This window comes from Haplochromis burtoni, unplaced genomic scaffold, assembly GCF_018398535.1.
Source record: "Haplochromis burtoni strain Fernald_Lab_line unplaced genomic scaffold, NCSU_Asbu1 Contig_196, whole genome shotgun sequence".
Taxonomy (NCBI): Eukaryota; Metazoa; Chordata; class Actinopteri; order Cichliformes; family Cichlidae; genus Haplochromis; species Haplochromis burtoni.
In genome coordinates this window covers 896739-905639 of record NW_024582557.1, presented here as the reverse complement: position 1 = coordinate 905639, position 8901 = coordinate 896739, and the positions used below count along the sequence as shown (strand labels likewise).

Genomic DNA, 8901 nt, shown 5'->3' with positions numbered 1-8901 from the left:
TTTTAGTGAAAAGAGAGACTGCACTTTATCTCAGTTCAGCAAAGTCAAAGCTGGAAATCCACAACAATAAGTGTCTTTCTATGTATGCTACTTTGAAAGGATATCAAAGGTAGTACTACAAAGTCATGCCAACTGTTAAATTATACTGGCATCTCCAACCTTGTGTATTTTCATTGTTGCATCAGAGACAATATAAAAAGTAGGTATGACACTCAAGTCCTGAATAGAAATAGAAATAAGAATCCTGTAATGACAAAGGTGGAGGGCTGTGCTAAAAACACCAATTTAGCAGCCAAACCAAAAAACACATATGTGAGTTGTGTTATTGTAAATATGTATGCATGCAGTAGAGGTTCACAACAGTTTCAACTTTTTAATGGCAGGCATATCTATTTGTTATAGTAGTAAAGACAAGAATATAAGTTTTATACTAAATAAATTAAGTGCTGTTTAAAGTTTTTATTCACTTTTAGAGCTGTTTTAGGGTGAAAAGGCTCAACTTTTTAAGAGGTTTTAGCAGATTTGACCAATGATTTTACACACATTTTGAACATTGAAATCTCCTAACACAATGACTGTAGTACACGTGTATGTATGTATGTATATATGTCTATATGTGGCCTATCACCTAATTTACAAAATGTGAATGAAACTCAACATCTACGTTTTTAATGTTTCAACATTTTTGAATAACACTTATTGTAATTACAATACTGTTTTGTTTTTATATACGTCTGGTACGTTTACAGCAGTGTTGAATAATGTACATTTAAAAAAAACAACAAAAAACCTATATTTTTAAAAAACATTTACAAAATAAGACCCAATCTTTTAATCTTCAAACAAATAATTATATCCATTTCATAATCCCTCTACAAATGCAATGTTACGCTCTCCTTTTCCATTTCTTTTGCATGCTCCACGGACGTCACCTGTATGTAACTTCATGGTCACGGAATTTTGTTTGAGTCATCACTAAATATGGAATGAAGACTTGGAAAAGGACCACAGGCCTGGTAAGATTAATGACCTGTCCTCTTTTATTTAAATAGGGGTTTCAAAGTGATGGAAAGATTTGATTGTAGGACGACTAGAAGGTTTTGCTTTCCCAACCTTATTAGCAGATCTCTGATCAGTTGCTTTGGTTCAGTGTTATCAGAAATAAAAGAAATGAGGCCAAGGCCAAGTAAATAAGACCAAATGGCAGAGAGTCAGGGCCTTACTTCTGAGACATCAGCTAGCAACACCATTCTGTTAGGGTTATTCATTTGTTTATTAGGCTGTGTTCATGGCTGGCCAGTAACCAACCATCAAAGGCTTTGCCCCAATACTACAGAGCCATCACTAAAATAAAGCAGTGTCTTATTTCTCCCTCTCTCTCACGCTGCCATCTCTCACTCATCCCCTTAGGGTTTCTCTATGAAATTAAAATAAAGTGAATGAAGTTCCCCCTTTGAAGAATGGACAGATATAGAAAAAGGGCTAAAACGACAGAATGGGAAAGAGACAAGGGGGAAGAGTGAGCAGTTGGGGGCCTTGTGAGGAAAGGGTGAGCAAGGGGCAGAAAGTGTGTATGTGAGAGAGAAAGAAAGATTTGAGGGGCTGGGGGGCAAGCAATGGGAGTGCAATTAAAAGTGCACACACCGGCAAAAATCTGGGTGCTTTCAAGGCAGAGTAGCCGCAGACCTCTTCGGGGAACTCATCACACTAAGGCTGTGTGTTTGAAGATGTGGTGGGCTCTGCTAACTGTCGGTTTATAAAAGTCCAGGAGGTACTGCAGCCCTCTATTAGGCCTCTCTCAGCCCCCTGCATTCTTTATTTTTCCTTTCATTCTTCTTTGCTCGACTTATTACATACAATTTGAAACAATGGCCAAGTGTCGAGAGTACTGGGTCAATTAAGACCTGGTTTGGATTGATCTTGGACCTCTTTATGACTATGCAGGGTGACAGGAAACGCAAGGACCCCTGGAACAGATGTTAACACTCTGACAGAACCCTGATCCCAACAGCATTATGGAGTCAGTCTGATGTCATGATGACAGAGAAGAGACAGCATAAAACCACAGTAGTGAGCTATAATATCTAGTCAGCTGTGGATAGTCTGTGCACATTAAAAATCAAAAGGTCAAGTTTCTTTTGTTTATAGGCCTGGATACAGGGCATGACTGCATCAGTTGTCAGGTGTCCTATCCCAGGCAGCTAGAGTCGTTGTGCATCTGCTAGGCCTCATCCACTATTACAAGTTATCAAATGGGACGATGGCGCAGAGTGATACTTGTTAGAGGTACTGTGATTTTTCCAAGGGGGGGGATTTGAATCTGACTTCCCACTTACTCCTAAATGACGATATTTCTGAAGTATAAATCTCCTGTAAAATTCAAACAGTAGATGTTTGAACTGTTGGTTGAACATATATTCATATAGTTTAATTTCTCTTGTTGGACATAATGGTGCTCGGACTTTTTCCCAATGGTATTATTTAAGTTTTTCCACGTATCCAAATTTTTGAGCAAACTCCCTCCTCAAACGGCGCCACATTAGCTAGTTGAGACTTTATGCTAGCCAAAAAAGAGAGAGCTGGTTTCCCCGGTGTTGGATAGTTGGACAGTGTTGGTGAGTATAAGCAGACTTGATTACTTGTTTTCCTGCCTATAAGCACATCTGTGTTTTCATTTTCTGTCACAAAGCTGTCGGACACAGAGGACCACTTATGGCAGTGTGTGTGTGTGTGCGTGTTCCTTGCAGTATCTATGAGCCATTATCTCCTTTCCTCACCTTGCGGAGGCCATAATAGCCAGTGATGGATCGCAGAGCTGACGTGTCTAATTGCATTCCTTTCTACTCTGTTCTGTAATGACAGCTGTTTTAAGGGCAAACTGTACCCACTGTGACTGTCAAACACTGTACAGCATTCAAGACACACATTTTAGAAGACACATTATTTCTGTATGTGTGCATGTAATGCAATATCTCCATTTTGTAAAAAGCTAAAAGTTGAATAATGAATAATTTATGCAAAGCACCTTACAGTTGTATAATGATGGCTTCGGACTACATAATAGGTTTGGATTAGGTGATTATAAAGTCAAAATCCTGTCTTTTCATTACTGAGGGACATGACTGACTACGTGTTGCTGCCTGATCGATCATGCTTGCTGTCTTTCATAGCCTTTGCTGTGCCATCAGGAAAAAGGGAGAAGAACTACTGCAACAATTACACAAAGAGAAACTGGTAATCTGAAGCACCTCCGAACTGGTGACCATTTTGCTTTGTAAGCTCTCCTGCTGGCAACCACAGCTGGATTGGCCATCGGGCATACCAGGCATTTGCCCGGTGGGTCACTCATGATTTTTTGTTTTTATGGGCCGATGAGGTTTTATTTCTTTTTTTAACAGTACAGATGAATGGTGGTGGATTGGCCAGTTGGTCATGATCGACTCTGGGCTGCAGCCGAGGAGGTTGAACTTTAAAGTTGAGGTGAAAAGGAATGCGGTTTGTCCCGTACTTCCACTAGAAAGTTGCTAATTCAATCATGAACCTGATCAATGATCAGCTGATCAGCTTTTCTCTCTGTGCCAGAAAGATGAAACCAGCAGAGGTCACGCAAAAGAACAGCAGCACGTTTAAGTTTGATTAGCTGTTGTTAGAATTTATTTAATATTAATTTCTAGTATCAGCTGATGTTTGCTGGAGCCACAGCTGTAAAAGCTGCTGGTCATGATATCGGTTTGATATTGCTGGTAGAGGGAAACATGAAGATGAAACCAGGAGATGTCCTTACTGAATCATCAGAGCGTTGGAGGCTTAGCACCAATTGAGAGTGTGTATGGATGAGATAAACAGGTTTACCTTTTAGGTAGCAACTATGACATGAGTTGAAAGGGAATTCATGAACTGTTTCTGAGAGACAATATAAGCCCAGGACTCTACAGCTAGTGAGCTGGTAACTGTTGGCAGGGGCGGGTTAGCAAAGTTGTTGGCCAGGGGAGGACGGTAGGGAATTAAGGGCATAACTAGGGGAGGGCTCACAAGCAGAAATCTTGGTTCTTTCTTATTCTCGATTTAAATTCTCTGCTTTTTAATAAATTAATTACTCTGATTCTTGCAACCAAACGTTTTCATCTGATGTAAAAGTGTATAGAAATCCGATTATTGTATGTAGTAACATTAAGTCTAGTATATACCCTGGTAAATTATAGTATTTTTTTTTCCTTTGGGAAGGTACGATCTGTGCAGTCTGCAATTCTGTTGAAGAAAGACGTTGAATCTATTTAATTACTGGAGAAAAATAATTGATTTCTCTGCATTTGTTTTACACATGCATTAAATTAAAGTCTGTTATGACAATTAAGAATCTTGAAGCGGAAATGCTTTTGTTTTTCTTGCTTGGAGTTGGCAACCCTATTAGTTAGGTACATGTAATTATTGATTTGGTTGTTTTATATTTTTGCTAAGTACTGTTTAGAATACACCAGAATAAGGGAGGATGGTGTAGGTTTAAGTTTATTATAAAGGCTTTATTGCTTTTCCTAGAATACCTGGTGGGCCGGTCTCTAGTCAAAATGCCCGGGACGATTTTTTGTCTCAGTCTAGCTAATATGCTTTATTAGCTGCTTCGGTAAAAAACAAATCAACAATGCAAAAAACAAAAAAAAACAAACAAACATTGCAAAACAACATACTGGAAAACAGTTATTCATCACTTGATTGCTTCAATACAACACTTGGGCACATATATGCGTGATGTTTCGTGGCTGTTTTGATATCGCTCTCTCTCTTAACCGATCAAATCTCGCTGTGGTAGCAGCTTTAAACTCGGTATGACCCAGGTTGATAGAGGGGGCCCAGTCTGGATTGCATTTTGTAGGCTGGTTTTCCTACAAAACACAACAAACATTAGCCCGCAAAGCCACAGTGAACAAAGCAGCATAGCGCAACGAATTCAATTCAAATCAATATAAGACTTATTTGTAACCTACATCAACAATTATGTTATGATAAATTACGTAATAACTACAACAGAAGACTTACCTTTGTGGAAATGCTTGGAGCAGACTAACAACGTTAGTCTCAGAACTAACGTCTCAGAACACTCCAGCTCACAAGCTGGAGTGTTCTGAGACGTTATTTGGTCTTCGAATGGCTGCAACCCAGGCCATCTGTCGGCTCTTTGTTACTTCGGAAACACGGCTTGAACAATTTCTCTTCCACGACTCAATCCGATAAAAAACAATCTCTTTATCCGTCGGCTTCCCATGGCTGTCATGTGACCAGCTATTGCAGTTAATAATACAACGGCTTTTTGCCATTTTTTGTGTTTCTTTTTATCGCTGTGTGACTCTTTTCATGTGAAAGCCTGCGTGCGCTAGTACCGCTTGCCATGTGTTCCCAGAATTCTTTGCGGTTTTACCCCGCAATGACGTCACATTTTCAATCTCTATAGGCTAGCTCGATCATGGCTGACGACCAACGGCGGCAAACCCCCAGCCGCTTTTTAAAAAAAAATGAATTTCGGGGACGCCCACTGCCATGTCATTTAATTTGTTCAAATCATATTTAGCCAAAATAATATATGGTTTAGTTTCTGTGTGAACGGGGTGGTGGAGTCCTCACGGCCAGCGAGCTCCACCAAACACACAAACAGAAGGGAGAGGAAGATCAGAGAAGCAGCTACAGAGCACAAGCAGCAGAGCAGTAAATATGGGGGTATTTTAAATACGAAGGCAGACTAGAGTCTGCAAGAGTCATACCAAACAGACTTTAACCCTCTGGGGTCGACGGACGCGCCGGCATGTCAAAATCACATGACCAATTTAAGACGACACAGCTACAAGATGCAGTGACTCAGTCTTGGATCGAAAGTGTGGACTTCAAACTATACACCAGTTTTTGAATTGTGTCGATAGGCCACGTAAAACCAGAGTTATGATAAAAAATACACGCAATATTTATTTATTTATTTTTTTGAACAAAACAGTGGAGTTTACAGCGGGAAGAACGGCAAAAACGACGTTTTCTACGGACCGCGCGAGCAAACACTCTCCACTTGCGGGTAAAAAAAAAAGAAAAAGAAAAAACACCCCTTCCCTATTGGTGTTAGAGTTTACCATGTCAGCCAATCAAAAAAATGATATGGCAACATGCGGCACTAGGTTGTTTAGGAGAAGGGGCAGTTTTAGGAGTGACACCCGCGACAGAAAGCGGGAGAGCAAAAGAAAGAGAGCGCGAGTTGTCATATGTGAGGCATTAGTGACGTTTAGCGTGTTTGGAGGGTAGAGTTAGTGTGTTGTGTAGTTATTGTTTTGTATTGTGTGTCAGTTATACTGCTGAATGTCACATTTGCTCCGAAAAAGCCATCAAAAGCAGATTCCAGTGTAAACGCTGTTCCCACATGCAAAACAGGACTGATACACCTCCTGTTGTCAGACCTGCAGGGTTTAGGCCTGTGCTGTTCTCCTCTGTCTTATACTGAACACAAACTATTTTTTTTGGACTGGCACAAATAATTTGTGTGCCTTCTTATTTGATGCAGAACCCTGATTGTTCTGTAAATAGATTTAAATGGTTATATAAAAAACGCCTGAGGCTGCATTTTTAGGTAAATAGTACCATATAACTTTGTTTGCAAAACTTGTGCATGAACCTGAAGTTCCCAAATTGATATAATAATTGTTAGTGTTCAAAAAGTGTAGGATACACTTTTTTTTTATAATCCCATTTAAGAGGACCTTGAATGGGATTATAAGCTAATGAGCAGCGCTGTGTGTTTGGCAGATGGCAGGTCATGACGGACAGTTCACCTCTCATCCCACTCATGGCACTTTTTGTTTTAAATGTTGTCATAAGTGTGCTACATTGGTTCTGCATCAAAATTACTTTAAAAAAAACCTGACAAAACCATGAGCAATTATCTGGAATAACTAATTTTAACATCTTATTTCTTAAGGCTGTATTTTTAGCAACAACACTTAATGTGTTTTTAAAACAAAATGGTAGGTTTATAAATGAGTCTGAGTCTTATTTGATTTCCTTGTTTTAGGTCTCAAACATAGTCCAGCATTGACGAACCATCAGTTTGGAAGGGTTACTGATATTTGTTCGTGACGACGAGACCAAACTCTTCTTAACATATCTGGTGAGTATGCAAATCTACTCAATCTTCAGTTTTGGTTTACAGAGACTTATATGTACTGTTGTTAATTTTGCATAGGATACAGATCCAGTTGAGAGGGCAACCCGAGGTGTTACGGTGGGCATCCTCACAGTTCTGGAGGACTACGTGGGACCCAACTCGCAGTCCACAGGGGTCAACACTGCCATTGTTTTCGAAGAGGACATTATTCTTGATGATCTGCCAGACCTTCCCACTGCCTTTGCCTACCGGTTTGGCCTACTTTATGGGCTCAACATGGAGTTTCCCAAAGAACTCAAGTACACATTTGTTTGCTGTATGGAAACCAGAAGAGTTCACATCCTGCCATCTGATGTTTTGAATCTGTTTGTTAGTGACTATCAATCAAGATAGGTTTGATATTCTGACTGACAATACTACACCTTTAAAATTGGATGACTTTTTCTTGTTTTTGGAAAAGGACTTTATTGGCTGAATGTTGTCAGTATGTTAAAAATGGCTCATCTCAGTGGTGCAGTTGTGTTTGAACACAATAAAGTTATTTGAAAATCAACATTGTATAAACATTCATTAATACAACAAGGAGCACCTCATGAAAACTATAAAGGATACTTTTTCTAGACTTTAGGAAGTTGATTGGCAAAAAAAAAAAAAATGTTGCGTAAACTTTAGGAAATATGTTGCCAAAACTAAAACTAATACCTTGTGTAAACTTTAGGAATTACATTGCTAAAACAATAAAATATGAGTTAAGAAAAAGCACAGTTATTAATCTTGTAAACACAAAAACATTAGTTGAAGCAACTTTTCTCCTAAACTTGAAATTCTAAGTTATCCATCAGAACCTAAAAACGTAAATGCAGTGGGTTGCCTTGAGTTTTTAAGTTTTCGCAACATTTTTTTTTTTTTACAGTGCACTAGTTTTAAATCCAGCAGAGTGCTTTCTTATGTGAGATTCACATCTGCAGTTAACAAATCAACAGTATCTATGTGATCTTGTCATATTAACATGGACCAAACTCTGAGGAATATTTCCGACATCTTGTTGAATCAATGCCACAAAGAATCAAAACCTTCTGAAGCAAGGCATACCTAATAAAGTAGCTGCTGGGTGTAGTGTTTTGCAAGAAAGTAGGAAATAATGCACAAAGGGAAGTACAGGAAGGGAAAGGGGTGAAAGTAATTAAGGTAAATAACAGGAGTGTTTGGGAGGACAGGGAGTAAAAATTGATCTATAAAAATAGAGGAAAAGAAGAGTAAGACAGAGGCAGGAACAGAGAGAAATAAATGGTTATCGTAGAAGGAGTTGGAAAAGTGGGACGGGGAAAACAGAAGAGAGGGAGGAAACAGATGGGGAAAAAAGACAGCAGAAGACAGAAGAGGAACGGGAAAGAGAAACCAGAGGGTACACGAGGAGAGCTCGTGTTTCTTCATGTCATAGTTAGTGTTCCCGCCACGGAGATTACGCATAAAAGATGACCAGTCATGGCCGTGGAAGAGCTCAGATCCGGAGTGGCAGAGTGAGGTCTGAGAGGACGACTCAACAGGCCATTAGTGCTCCATAAATGATAATTTATGCCTCCATGTTGAAATCCGGCCACGGGAGCTTCATCACCGGCTCCTTCAGAGTGTCTTCTGCCACTAATTACGGGGTCAAAAAAGCAATTTGTACCATCCGAGAACAGCCCCCGTTCTTTCCCACGTTCTCCTCTCTGTGTCTCACACACACACACACACACACACACACACACACACACACACACACA

At 39.6% G+C, this 8901-nt stretch overlaps 1 long non-coding RNA gene across 1 annotated transcript; it reads left to right on the top strand.

The window, feature by feature from the left end:
* The first annotated feature begins 777 nt into the window (after positions 1-777).
* Positions 778-7716, top strand: LOC102301462. The gene is made up of 3 exons (XR_316611.3): positions 778-1016; positions 7043-7138; positions 7214-7716. It is a non-coding gene; the product is annotated as an uncharacterized LOC102301462 (long non-coding RNA).
* The last annotated feature ends 1185 nt before the right edge of the window (positions 7717-8901 follow it).